Source organism: Pongo pygmaeus, chromosome 13 (assembly GCF_028885625.2).
Source record: "Pongo pygmaeus isolate AG05252 chromosome 13, NHGRI_mPonPyg2-v2.0_pri, whole genome shotgun sequence".
Taxonomy (NCBI): domain Eukaryota; kingdom Metazoa; phylum Chordata; class Mammalia; order Primates; family Hominidae; genus Pongo; species Pongo pygmaeus.
In genome coordinates, this window is record NC_072386.2 from 83,149,002 (window position 1) to 83,162,309 (window position 13,308).

Sequence of the window (13,308 nt, forward strand, 5' to 3'; positions counted from 1 at the left end):
TTTTTTTAAGTGGAGAATTATATAATAGACCAAAATCTAGGCTCTAAGGAATTGATGATGATAAAAAGGACCTTGTTGCTATTTGGCCCCTCTTAGTAGTGATAGAGCTGTAGAGGGCTAATGTTCCTACTATATAAATAGTTCCTACAAATCAATAAGAAGATGACCAAGGCTGGATGTGGTGGCCCATACCTGTAATTCCAGTGCTTTGGGAGGCTGAGGCAGGAGGATTGTTTGAGGTCAGGGATTCAAGACCATCCTGCTCAACAGAGCAAGACCCTGTCTCTACTAAAAAAAATTTTGTAATTAGCTAGGTGTGGTGGCATACATCTGTAGTCCTTGCTACTTGGGAGGCTGAAGGAGGAGGATCACTTGAACCCAGGAGTTTGAGCTATAATTGTACCCCTGCACTCCAGTGACACGGCAAGATCTTGTCTCAAAAAAAAAGAAGAAAAAGAAAAAGAAAATGCCCAAAGCCCAATGGATAAATGGAATAGCCAGTTCACACAGAAGGAAATACAAATTTCCTACAATATAAAAAGATGCTCAATCCTACTTATAATAAGGGCAGTGCAAATTAAAATTAAAACCAGGGTACCGTTTTTCACCTGTTTGATTGGCTAAGGTAATAACGGTTATTAACACACCATTGGCAAGAGTGAGAAAGAACAGGCATTCTCATACACAGTCCACTAGTGAAGTATAAATTGGTACAACTTCCTGTGGAGGGCAATTTCTGCCAAAATTAGATATGCTTTTGGTCCAGAAATTCCATCTCTAGGATTTTGTTCTACAGATATGCTTTCATATGAGAAATGCTATATACACTGGTTTATTTCTTTCAGCATTTTTTTCCATAGTTACAAAAGATTGCTAACAGCCTGTTTCCACTTATCAGAGAGGTTTATTTCTTTCAGCATTTTTTCATAGTTACAAAAGATTGCTAAGAACCTAAGTGTCCACTTACAACAGATTAGTAGAATTTATTACGCTACAGCAAAACGATGGCAGCCTTAACAAAGAACAAGGAAGCTCTTTATGTGCAGGTATGGAATGACCTCCTGACTTATGTTGCAATATGGAAAAAGCAAGGTGCAGAAGAGTGTGTAAGGAATATGCTAAAATGTGCAGGAAAAGGACCAAAAATAAGGCATGTGTTTGCTCAGTAATAGTAGTGCACAGAGAAGACTGGTAACAGTGATTGCTGGGGGTGGAGAAACTGGGTGGCTTGGGGTCAAGAGGAGGGAGAAACTAGTGAATACCATGTTGTATCTTCTGAATTTTGAATCATGTGATGTACTTCCTACTAAAAAATTATGCAAAACAGAAAAAGTGCATCAGACACATATTTTCCTAAACTTTATTTGTCTTACCAGGCTGACTGCAATCCATGCCTTGGAGTTTATTTTACTATTCCCCTATTGTTTACATTGCCTGAGAGTTATTTGTCTAGCTGTGTCTCTCCCAAGGGAAGGATTTATTTATCATGAAGTTTTCAGCTCAATGTGTTTTGGCAAACACTGATTGACACCCACAAGCCCTGATACTGTGCGAAATCCAGGGGAAACAAAAGTCAGAGTCCTGCTGGGTGTGTAGTCCCTGCCTAGGACAAACTCGCATTAGTGGGGAATACAGACATACAAACAAACGATCACAGCGCAGGATTAAGTGTGCAACAATGAAAGTGTGCACAAGGAGAAAAGTGGTAGAAAGGAAAGCTGATCAGCTCTGGTGAGGTGAGAGGGGTGGAATAACCAGGGAAGACTTAGCTGAAAAACTGGAATCAGGGTTTAGAAGGATGAATAGGCTTATCCAGGAGCAAGTTCTTTGAGGGAAAGACGCGTGGGTTCCAGGGAACACATGGCTCCAGCCCAAAGCGAAGCAGCAGAAGATGCCCTGGTGCAGTGGGATGAGGGGCAAGGAGGTCTGGTCGGGTTAGCAAGGGCATCGAATGCCCCCAAATTTGGATTTTTATTCCGCAGGCAACAGGGAGGCAGAGGCGTTTACATTCAAAAGGAATGAATCCCAGAGCCTGGCACAGGGAAGGCAAGTAAGCAAAGTTGGTCCAATGAATTCAGTGGCCTGAATGTATCTTCCTCAAATGTCACTGAAGACTGGGTCTCCTCGCCCACTTCACCCCCTCCTGTAGCCCAACTTGTGAGACGCGCGCGCACACGCGCACGTTTAGATGGAGGGGGATTTCCTAGCCATCCAGGCTTGCCTGAAACTCCATCTTACACTGGTGCATAACTCCTGCCCCCACCTCACCTGCCTCCTGTACGAGGTGTTGATTCCTTCTTCCTGCATGTTTTCTGTCCAAATCCTTTTCTGCTTCTCCCACCAGTCAAAGTAATGGTTTCCACTCCCTGCTCCCGCCAGGACTCCTTTTTGGCATGGGGCTGAGTTCTGCTCCTTGGAGCTCCGCTCCTTGGTGCTGGGAGCCCCAGCGGGTAGCCAGGCGGAGTTGGTTGGAGACCTGCCACCCACTTTCTGACCCCAAGCGAACTCTGAGAGGGCAGGGTCTCAGGCTCAGTGAGTTAGCTCGTCCACCCTTCTTCCCCACCAGAAGGAGCGAAACGTCTTTGAGCAAGATTGGTCTCTACTGCGTCCGGGTGTCCACCGGGGCCTCACTCTGTGCCAGCTCCAACAACCAGGTGCAGCTGTGGCCCCACGGTGGCTGAGCCTCCTCTGTCGCCCGTGGGAAATAGAATTCAAGGTTCAAGTACTGGAGCACCTGGGGCCGCTGCTGTTTGTGAAACTGCGCAAACGGCATCTCCTTCTGGACGCCTCCTGGTTCTGCAACTGGACCTCCGTGCAGGGCCCCGGATCCGGTGAGGAAGTGAAGTTCCCTTGTTACCTCTGGGTGGAGGGCGACGGCGTCCTGAGCGTACCGGAAGGCACTGGTGAGAGCGGGGCTGCAAGTGTGAAGAGGCGTCTGGAGTGCAAGAGAAGCTGGGGGGCATGCGGATGTGGAGGATGGGGGTGCTGGAACCTGGAGCGCAGGGGTCTTTGGAGGTTGTTGAAGGGGCGGTTGCGGGAGCTGGCACAGAGTGGCGTGGAGGCTGGGGGTGGGTCGTGGTGCCGAAGGGGCAGGGGCCACACAGAAGGACAGGGTGATGAAGCTCTCCTGGCAGGGACGAGAAGAGGCTCTCAGAAAAAGCCATTGCCCAAGCCCTTCTCTCTACTGCACTCTACTCTAGGCTGCACTGTGGCCGAGGACTCTCAAGGCCTGTTCAAGAAACACAGGGAAGGCCGGGCACGGTGGCTCACAACTGTAATCCCAGCACTTTGGGAGGCCCAGACGGGCGGATCACGAGGTCAGGAGATCGAGACCATCTTGGCTAACACGATGAAACCCCGTCTCTACTAAAAATACAAAAAAATTGGCCGGGTGCGGTGGCGGGCACCTGTAGTCCCAGCTGCTCAGGAGGCTGAGGCAGGAGAATGGTGTGAACCCAGGAGGCAGAGCTTGCAGTGAGCCGAGATCGTGCCACTGCACCCTAGCCTGGGCAACTGAGCAAGACTCCATCTCAAAAAAAAAAAAAAAAAAAAAAAGAAACACAGGGAAGAGGAGCTGGAAGAGAGAAGGAAGCTGTACCGGTGACCCTTACTCCCCAGACCCCATGTGAGCTGCTGCTTCCAGCACCCGTGTCTGATTTCATTCTTCCCCACTGGTGGGGAAACTGGAAGGATGGGTTAATTCTGAATGTGGCTGGGGCCAAACTATGTGATCTCCTGTGCATGAGCGATTTCTGGAAGACAAGAGAGTTGACTTTGAGGCTTCGCTGGCCGATGGGTGAGAGCAAGGGGAGGCTGGGTGGGAGGGAAGTGCTCTGGTCTAGTGGAAGCCAAAGGGCTTATAGGCTGCACTGTGCTGGATCAGCCCAAGATAGGTGCCTGTGGCTGTAATGTTGGAGTCTCAAAATATGCTCAAACCCTTTGTCCCAACCTTCCTTGAAGCCTGGCCGACCTCGCTATCAAAGACTAAATGTTCTGACTTGTTGGAACAATCTGGATGACTTCAACCGGATTTTCTAGTGTGGCCAGGGCAAGCTGGCTGATCAGACCCCCTACCCCAATACTCCTCCCAGGACTCTTACTCCAGCTCCCACCCAATCCAGGGGAATTGAAAGAACCAGGGTGGGGAGACCAGAGACTTGGGTCCCTCTGGTGGGCTAGAGTCAAGTGGGCATGGTTGGTGGGGGTGGAAGGACCAAGAACTCAGATCCCACAACTTGCTCAACAACTGCCTTCCCCAGAGAATGTGTGGGACTTCTGAAAGGAGGATGCCTTATTTGGGTACCAGTTTCTTAATGGTGCCAGCCCCATGGGGCTGAGGCTCTCCATTCACCTTCCTGCCCACCTCATGTTCCCTCCAGGGATGGAAGAACTGCAGGCCCAGCTGGAGAAGGAGCTGGAGGTATGGACATCAGAGCCCCAGAGAGGCCCAACAGTGAAATGAGTTGGGCTAGCGTCAACAGTACTGCTGTGGGACCCACTGTGGGCCTGGCTTGCTGCCAGTCAACAAGGAGGGATTCTGCAGAAGTCCTGGGGGATGCTGGAGAAGCTCAGCTGCACAGCCTCCTCCCCACATGCTGTGGAGGGAGGGTGTGCAAAGTGGAATGGTCGATAGGACAGGGTCAAATGAGGAAACATGACCGGGCCTTGGTGCTAGGGATTCAGGGAGTGTGCAGAGTAAGGGAATCTGGGTCAGAGTGCTGTGGCTGTTAATCAGGAGTCAATATAGAACAACAGAGAGGAAGTGCATGGGATTACAGGGCAGATAGGCTTGGATGTGAACCCTGGTTCTGCTATTTGTAAGCTTTGTGACCTCAGGCAAAATACCCAACCATATCTGTTTCCTCCTCTGTGAAATTGAGGCTCATTCAACTATGTATAAGAATTATAAGCCCAGGCACAGTGGCTCATGCCTGTAATCCCAGCACTTTGGGAGGCTGAGGCGGGATGATCGCCTGAGGCCAGGAGTTCAAGACCAGCCTGGTCAACATGGTGGAACCCTATTTACATAAAAAATACAAAAATTAGTGTCTGTAAATTTTGGTGTGGTGGCATACACCTATAGTCCCAGCTAGGCTGAGGTGTGACGATCATCTGGGCCCAAGGAAGTCAAGGCTGCAGTGAGCCATGGTGATCCTGCTGCTGTACTCCAGCCTGGGCAATAGAGTAAGATATATATATATATCTCGATATATATATATCGATATATAGATAGATAGATAGATAGATATAGATATATATATCTCTCTCTCAATAACCACATGATTCCCTACTTGGTACAAAGTCGGTGATGGAGACAAGTTAGTTCCCTTCTCTCTCTTCTCCCCTGGAAGAATCAGAGTAAGAAAGAAGATGCCTTATGCTAGTAGCAGCCCTTCACCTCTTCCCCCATCCAGGGGAGCACACTGTTTGAAGCTGACTTCTCCTTGCTAGATGGGATCAAGGCCAACGTCATTCTGTGTAGCCAGCAGCATCTGGCTGCCCCTCTAGTCATGCTGAAGCTGCAGTCTGTTGGGAAACTCTTGCCCATGGTCATCCAGGTGAGAGGACTTGAGATTTCTGCTCCCAGTATCCAGCCTTCTCAGCTCAGCCCTTATCGAAATTCACTGGGCACCCACTATCTGCATCTTAAAGGAGGAAATGGGCAAAGTTTGTGATTCGAACACCTTGAAGTATAGCTGGAGAGACAGACTGGGCCAGTCTGAAGAAGCTCTGGTACTGAGGAAGTCCCTGAGGACAGGACAGCCCAGGAGGGATCAGGGGAGGTGGGGTATCATGAGCCTTGAAGGAGGGCCAGAGCTCAGACAAGCAGGAGGGAAGGAAAGGACCTGTCCTCAGGGGCAAGACGGTCTGGGCAGATAGGCTGAGGCAGAGGAGTCAGGAGATTCCTAGGGGACAGTTGGACTGGGGGCCAGACTACGCCAGGCTAAGGAGTGTGATGTGGGAAGCTGGAGAAGGCTGTGATGAAATGTGCTGTGAACTTTGGGAGGCCGAGGCGGATGGATCACCTGAGGTCAGGAGTTCAAGTCCAGCCTGGTCAACATGGGGAAACCCTGTCTCTACCAAAAATACAAAATTAGCCAGGCGTGGTGGCACATGCCTGTAATCCCAGCTACTCGGAAGGCTGAGGCAGGAGAACCTGGGAGGCGGAGGTTGCGGTGAGCCAAGATTGTGCTACTGCACTCCAGCCTGGGCAACAGAACAAAACTACATCTCAGAAAAAAAAAAAAAAAAAAGACAGAAATGTGCTGTGGGCATGCTGTATAGGTGGTTGTGTTTAGGATGGGTTGGAGAGGGGGGATGCTAGAAACAGGGATTAGGGTGACATGCTCCAGCACTTGCCCCAGGAGGAGGTGGGCTCAGATGTGGGTAATGACCATCGGGATGGAGAGGACAGATGGATGTGAGGTTAGAAGGACATCAAGGAGGGAGGAAAGGGAAGCCAGGCCAGGTGCCTGCAGAAATAGCACGAATAAAGAGGACAGGGTGCTCACATAGGCTTCCGCCTGGCCAATGTTGAGATAACCGGAAGACATTTAAATTGTCTGGCAGGCAACTGAGAACTAGAGATTTAGCCATTTGTGTAAAGGTGGGGCTAAAAGATGAGATTTTGAAAAAGGAGTGTGGGATGAAGGAAGCAGGCAGTTTGAATCTTGTCCACACTGCAGGGACTGAAAGGGGAAGTGGAGGCTGGAGAAGGCACTAGAAGAGCAGTTTATACAGAATGTTGGAGGCAGAGCAGCTTGCAGGGTGCTAATGCACTGAGTGCATAGGAAAGGGAGGGGTAGCTGTAGGGAGTGGCAGCAGTGACATGGAGAAAGTGAAACACATTTGGAGGATGAAGGGAGAGGTTAAATATGCAAGGGAGGGGGGTTGCTGAGCACCTGGCACTCACCCCTTCTCTCCCTACACCTTGTTCCTGCTCCAGCTCCAACGTAGGATCCCAGCCACTTCTGCTTTTCTTGCCCATGGATCCTGCAATGGACTGGCTTCTGGCCAAATGCTGGGTCCATAGCGCTGACTTCCAGCTCCGTGAGCTGCAGCCTCATCCTCTGAGGGGACACTTGATGGCTGAGGTCAATTTTGTGGCCACCATGAGGTGCTTTCGATACATCCTGTCTTCAAGGTAACACCTTATTCCCTTCCCACCTGCAGGTCTCTATCTCTGCCCCAGGCCACATTCCCACCTCTGGAGGCTCTCTCTCTGTGGAGTTTCAGAGTATGGAGAGAATCAAGGAATAGAAGATGTGAGAGCAAAAGAGTGCAAGCATGGCTGGCCGCGCATTTTTCAAGGGGGATAGCACCTTTCTTGGGGGGAGGGGTAAAATCATTCTTGGGGAAAGTAGGGAAAAAAATCTTACTCTTTTTATGTGCAAAGCACAGATATTGGTACGGTACATAAACAGTACATGCAAATGACCAAGAATTCCATCCAATAAGAAGAAACTATGCAAATAATATACAAAGACTTTTTTCCAGCCAGTCATTTATCAGTTCTAAAATAGTGATACTGGCCAGTTAGAGGGGCTCAGACAACAACAGTCACCTGGTTTATTACAGACCATTAGAGCAAAGTATTTACTTATTAAAAATATGTATTGGGAGCCTCCTGTGTGACAAGAACCATTCTAGATGCTAGCAGTAAGCAAGATAGTCAAGGTCCTGATCTTTTGAGACTTTCATTTCCAGCAAGGGCAAACAGACAACACAGACTGTATTGTAACATATCAGCTGTGGTAGGTACGATGCAGAGAATCAAAGCAGAGTGACGTGATGGCAAGTTTAGATTGCGTGGTCAGAAAAGGCTCCCTTGAAGGAAATGACATCAAGAATGCGACTGTCAGAAGCTAACCTTGAAATGATCAAAGGGGCACAGTGTTCCAGGCAGAGGCAACAGCTTGTGCAGGATCGAGGTGGGAATGAACTCGGCTTCTTTTGGTTCTTTGAAGGATGGGTAAGGTCAGGAAAATCAACCTGCCCTGCCTCCAGAGTCAGAAAGAAGAGTGACCGAGAATCTTCCTTTCTCTCCCCATACCTTGTTGAAAACTCCCATGTTGGAGACCAGCGGCTGAAGAAGGTGAGGATAATGGATGAAGAGGAGGCTTTGGAGGGAGGCAGTGGTTGACCATCCATTCCCAATGGGGCAACAGTGTCCCCCAAGGGATGAAGATGGTCAGAAAATATGTGTGAAAAATCTTATTTTTATGTATAAATCACAGATATGATGCAATACATAAGTGAATATACAGTATATATGTAGCATTAAAATTTCATGAGGTGGGGTCAGATTAGGAAAAAAATGTCTCAAAAGGTTACTTAGGCCAGGAGTGGTGGCTCACATCTATAATCCCAGCACTTTGGGAGGCTTGGGCGGGCAGATCACCTGAGGTCAGGAGTTCGAGACCAGTATGACCAACATGGTGAAACCCCATCTCTAATAAAAATACAAAAATTAGCTGGGCTTGGTGGTGTGCACCTGTAATCCCAGCTACTCAGGGGGCTGAGGCAGGAGAATCACTTGAAACCAGGAGGTGGAAGTTGCAGTGAGCTGAGATCGCACCTTTGCACGCCAGCCTGGGCAACAAGAGCGAGACTCCATCTAAAAAAAAAAAAAAAAAAAAGACTACTTACAGAATGATAATGAAAAAAAAGTTGAGAAACTTTGTTCTAGACCTGTGGAAAAAAATATGAAAAGCAAAGGAGAATGATTTCTTTCAATTATCATAAAGCAGCAAGTCAGTGGTTTGTGGAACACGTTAGTCAGTGCAAATCAACTGAAAACTTGGTGGTTTATTTTTATTTATATTTATGTACTTATTTTTAACTTTTAGGTTCAGGGGTACATGTGCAGTTTGTTATATCAGTAAATTATGTGTCACAGGAGTTTGGTGTACAGATTATTTTGTTACGCAGGTAATAAGCATGGTACCCGATAGGTAGTTTTGGGATCCTTCCCTCCTCCCACCCTCCACCTTCAGATAGATGCTAGTGTCTGTTGTTCCCTTCTTTATGTTCATGTGTATTCAATGTTTAGCTCCGGCTTATAAGTGAGAACATGCCATATTTGGCTTTCTGTTCCTGTGTTAATCCATTTAGGATGATGGCCTCCACCTCCATCCATATTGCTTATTCTTTTCTATGGCTGCATAGTGTTCCAATGGTGTATATGCACCACATTTTCTTTACCCAGTCTATTGTAGATAGGCATTTAGATTTGATTCCATGTCTTTGCTATTGTGAATAGTGCTGTGATGAACATACACATGCATGTGTCTTTATGGTAGAACAATTTCTATTCATTTGGGTATATATACAGTAGTGGGATTGCTGGGTCAAATGGTACTTCTGAAAACTCACTGTTGAGAGGTCACTGAACTTTAAGTCTGTGATTTTTCTGAAGACCTGGTACCTTTCCTGTTTGTCAGCCCCTATTTCCTGCAGGGACCTGTGCAGCTGTCTTCTGACTTTGCCCTTCCCTGCTTTTTTGCCTCTAGCTTATAATTCCCCACCTGCAATACACCATAGAAATTAACATCTGGGCCAGAACTGGGCTGGTCTCCAACAGGAAGTTTTCAACCAGGTATGGGGAGAGAGAGGGAGATTCTGGGTCACTCTTCTTTCTGACTCTGGACTCAGGGCTGGTCGATTCGCCTGACCCTGCCCATCCTTGCTCCTCAGGTGGTGAGCACTGGTGGGGAAGCCACGTGGTGCTGCTCAAGCAAGCTGGAGACTTTCTAACCTATAGCTCCTTCTGTCCCCCTGATGACTTGGCTGTCCAGGGCCTCCTGGGAGTCAAGTCTTCCTTCTTTGCCAAGATGCACTGCAGCTCCAGGAAATCATCTCTCGGTAAGGCAAGCGGGAAGGCCAGTGGGGATGGAGAAGAAATCTCGGAGAGCAGAAGGTCTGTGTCTGGTTGTGGGCCTGGGGCCCTGACATGGCCATGTGAACAGGGGCAGAGCTGGCTTCAGCACCCTGGCCCTGCCCCGTTGGCTGGCCGGTATGTGGAAGGAATCATGAGTCTCCACTGTAAGACAGACATGGCTGTGAACAGTGACCCAGAGCTGCAGACCTGGTGTCAAGAGATCATTGAAATTGGGCTGCCCAGGACCGAGGTAAGAGGAGCTCCTGCCCTGAATTCTCAGACACAAAACTGCAAGAGACCTCCCCAGAATCCTCTGTGCTTCTATGAAATCTTCCAGAAGCATTTCCAATACCTATGAAAACTCCAAAGGCCTTCTCAGATTCCATTCCCTCCCAGCTGGAGACAGGTCCCCATCCTATGCATTGAGAGCCCCTTAGATGCCAGATGCAGCGGAACCAGTGGTTGCTCATAAATGTTTAATAACTGACTCTCAGGAAAAAAAAGTCCCAATTTGTAACATTTGCACATTTCCATGGCATAAATATTCCTACTGTGGCTACCAAGGTAATGTTGGCCAGCTCACTAAAAACCTTAACATCATTGACTGACTCTTGTGAGCCAGTATGAGTCAGCACCAGCGCCCCACTGAGTGGGACCCTCCCAGTCAGCTCCCCACTCCCCCACCCGAGCCTGCTGTCATGGTAATTCCCACAAGAGTTACTGAGCATTGCTTCTGCTCTTTCTCACCCCTCTTGTTTGCCTCTCTTGGCCTTGGCCCCTGAGCTCTGCTCTACTCCTGGCCTCACAGCTTCTAACTCTCCTCACCCCTTGAAGGGTTTCCTGTGTCTTTACCGTCTCAGGACCAGGTATGCCACTTTGTCACCATGTGTATCTTCGCCTGCACTGCCCGACAATCCTCCGTCCACCTGGACCAGGTAGTTACCAGAAATGGGCAGCTGGGAATTTGGGGCCTGGGGTGACGGAGGAGTCTGTATGCAGGTGGGTCACAGGGTTTTCATGCTTAGCAGACATTGACTCTAGATTCCTGACTTTCCTTAGCTGGATTGGTACACTTAGGTCCCTAATGCACCCTGCACGATGTGACTGCCAACCACCAAGGATGCAACACTGGAGACAGTGATGGCAACACTGCCCAACTTTCCAGATGTCCTCTCCAGATGTCCATCAGTTGGCAACTGAGCAGATGCCAGCCCATTATGGTGACAGCAAAGTGCCCAGGGCCCTAAGGAAGGAGGCAGCTGTGGGGACATATGGCATCCCAAACTGGGGGTCATAAGGCTCTCAGCTGTCTTTTCCTCTCCATCCCAGGTGGCTGTGGGCCAGCATAAGAAGGAGTATTTTTCGGGCCCTGGGCGTAGGGCTGTGCTGAAGAAATTCAGGGAGGAGCTGGCTGCCCTGGATGAGGAACTGAGATCTGGAATGCTACACGGGACATGCCCTATGAATACCTGCGGCCCAGCCTGGTGGGAAACAGTGTGGCTATCTGAGTGTCACCAGCCTTTGGTTATTTCAGTCGCCCTACACCCAAGCCACAATTCTACCCCCAGGTGGTTTCAGTCCTGCCCTCCCAAGCCCCACACTTTTCTCATGTCCCACCCTCCCTAAAGGGACACCTTTTCATGGTCTCTGCACCCAGTGAACACATTTTACTCTAGAGGCAGCACCTGGGGCCTTATTCCTCCCTCCTCCCTCCCTCCTTTCCTATATATTCCTTCCTCCCTGTCTTCCTCCTTCTTCAGATCTATAGGGCAAATAACAGCCACAATTATATAAACCATTTCAAGGATCAAATAGGGAGATAATACATATTATTCCACACCTTTTATGAATCATATGTGATTTTTTTTGAGACAAGGTCTCACTCTGTTGTCCGGGCTGGAGTGCAGTGGTGCCATCACCTTAGCTCATTACAGCCTCAACCTCCTGGGCTCAAGTGATCCTCCCACCTCAGCCTCAGCCTCCTGAGTAGCTGGGACTACAGGCTCATGCCACCATGCCCAGCTAATATTTTTTTTGTAGAGAAAGGTCTCACTGTGTTGCCTGGGCTGGAAATATGATTTTGAACCCAAATTCAGTTTAACAATAACAAAAAGATATTTTAGACTAATGATAGAAAAGAACTAGAACTGAATTGTTTTAGATAAAATATTGGCAAAAGAATATAGAGCATCAAAAACATTTATCTGGGTTCACATGCTTGATGTGGTAAAGAATACAAAAGTTTTTAAAAATTAAAAAAAATTGGCCAGGCGTGGTGGCTCACGCCTGTAATCCCAGCACTTTGGGAGGCCAAGGCAGGTGGATCACAAGATCAGGAGATGGAGACCATCTTGGCTAACATGGTGGAACCCCGTCTCTACTAAAAATACCAAAAATTAGCCGGGCATGGTGGCAGGCACCTGTAGTCTCAGCTACTCGGGAGGCTGAGGCAGGAGAATGGCATGAACCCGGGAGGCGGAGCTTGCAGTGAGCCAAGATCACACCACTGCACTCTAGCCTGGGTGACAGAGTGAGACTCTGTCTCAAATAAATAAATAAATACATAAATAAATAAATAAAAATAAATTATCTTTCTAACTATATAGGATTTAACTTGTGTCCTGAAGCCAGGCACACTACAAAGCAAACCATTAACACAGTGAGTCCCAAGAATTTTTGACTCAAGATTTTCATGTAATGGCTCTCTTAGAAAATACTGAAGGAAAGTCAGCTGGTTGAACTGAAGAAGCTGCTCCTGGCTGGAGATACTCGGCATCAGAACTTCAGCCTCATGCATCCATACCTTAACCCTTCTGCAGTTCACCAGCTGGGAAGCTCCCAATTAATAACATTAACTGGAAAAAGACTAAAAATTTCATTATTACCAAAATGAGTACAACAAGGCATTCAATGAACTCTAACTTCTGTATTTCATTAAGATTTTGGGAAAATAAACTTGGAAGTTTTATTTCTTAATATGATAATCTGTGGGTATTTTAAAACAGAAACTAAGAGTACACACAAACCAAAAGTGTTCCCTTTATAATACAATAAAGATGCTTCTTGCCTCTGATTCTATTTAATTCCACAGAAGACATATTGGTGATGCTTGGTCTGCTTTTTTTTTTTCTAAAAAGAAACAGTCTCACTTAGTCACCCAGGCTGGAGTGCTGTGGCCCAATCATAGTTCATGGCAGCCTGGAACTCCTGGGCTCAAGCAATCCTCCTGCCTTGGCCTTCCAAAGTGCTGGGATTGCAGGAATGTTGGTCTTATTATTTTGTTTGTTTGTTTGAGACAAGGTCTTGCTCTGTTGCCCAGGCTGGGGTACAGTGGCATGACCAGAGCTCACTGCAGCCTTAACCTCCCAGGCTCAGGCGATCCTCTCACCTCAGCCTCCCAAGTAGCTAGAACCACAGGCACATGCCAT

At 48.0% G+C, this 13,308-nt stretch overlaps 1 pseudogene; it reads left to right on the plus strand.

The window, feature by feature from the left end:
• Positions 1-1,004: 1,004 nt before the first annotated feature.
• LOC129043516 (polyunsaturated fatty acid lipoxygenase ALOX15-like) lies at positions 1,005-12,792 on the plus strand (annotated as a pseudogene).
• Positions 12,793-13,308: the final 516 nt, after the last annotated feature.